Source organism: Dendrobium catenatum, unplaced genomic scaffold (assembly GCF_001605985.2).
Source record: "Dendrobium catenatum unplaced genomic scaffold, ASM160598v2 original_scaffold_77160, whole genome shotgun sequence".
Classification (NCBI taxonomy): Eukaryota; Viridiplantae; Streptophyta; class Magnoliopsida; order Asparagales; family Orchidaceae; genus Dendrobium; species Dendrobium catenatum.
The window spans coordinates 828-2,135 of NW_021395606.1; the positions used below are offsets into that span (position 1 = coordinate 828).

Consider the following 1,308-nt stretch of genomic DNA (forward strand, 5'->3'; position numbering starts at 1 on the left):
TAAGTGCAATTTCCTTTTTTAACCATTTTATTGTGGGAGAATCCATTGGAAGCTGCCAGTTAAAGCTGTAGATTTTTTTTTTTGGTAAAATGCTTATTCAGTTTGTTTGTTTATTACGATAGTTTCCCTTTCCATGAAAATATTAGTGCAGATGATTCCCCCATGTTAACCGAGTTGATCAATTAATTACAAGATGCATATGTTATCCTTCAATGTAATGAAAATCAAGTAGATGATACCTATCTGGGACTGAATTACCTACCACTGCTAATGTTTCAATTCTTAAAAATTTATTTCACAGGTGTATGAGAAAGTAACATATTTTATCTGAAATATTTAGTCATACATATTTTACATAAGTGATTTGAACTTTATTGCTTGCTTTTTGCAGTCTCTTAGGGAAACCATAAATCAAGAATATAGGGAGGTTGTTGAGAGAAGAGTCTTCACAGGTTTTGCCCTTTCTTCTACTATTATGCTTGCCATGTGAATAAACATGTTTACATATTAATCTACTAATTGTTTTTTTTTTTTAATGTTCTTTGTTTCCTTTCAAATAGTAACGGGTAATCGGCCTGATGAAGAGGTAGGGATTTGTCCATTTTGAATGCATAAATGACCTGCTAGTTAGATTCGTATGATCTACCCATATTACCCTAATTGTTGCCTCTGCAGACTATTGACCGGCTGATAGAGACAGGAAATAGCGAGCAAATCTTCCAGAAGGCAATCCAGGAGCAAGGACGTGGTCAGGTTTGTCCTATATTAACTGGCTTGATTTCATATTTTCCCAAAAATGCTAACCACCATAACATAACTATCGGTCCACTTACTATTTGCAGGTAGTGGACACCCTTGCAGAAATCCAAGAGCGTCACGATGCCATCAAAGATTTGGAAAGAAAGCTTCTTGAGCTGCAGCAGGTATTTGGTTTAAGATATTGAACAAAGAACTTGAAAAGTTACATAACAGTTCAGGGTCTTATGCTGCATTTATACGAATAATCATATATCATTTCACCAAATGATCAAATTGGATCAACCAATTCATTTAGCAATGAGTTGCTATGTTTCTTTGTTGATGTTCATGCCCTTGAAATTAATCAGACTGACTCAATTCTTACAACAACAACAATAATATTAAGCCTTTGTCCCACTATGTGGGGTTGGCTACATGAATCCTTTTTTGTCATTATGCCTTGTTAAAAGTCAAGTTCTCATTTAAATCTAAAAAAGAAAGATCATTTCTAATATTTTATAACCAAGTCTTTTTAGATCTACCTTTGCCTTTCTTAACATAAGTCAAATC

General features: G+C 33.9%; 1 long non-coding RNA gene across 1 annotated transcript; it reads left to right on the top strand.

Moving 5' to 3' along the window:
• Positions 1-332: 332 nt before the first annotated feature.
• Positions 333-996, top strand: LOC110111948. Its single transcript, XR_002304972.2, has 4 exons — positions 333-452; positions 561-586; positions 676-753; positions 843-996. It is a non-coding gene; the product is annotated as an uncharacterized LOC110111948 (long non-coding RNA).
• Positions 997-1,308: the final 312 nt, after the last annotated feature.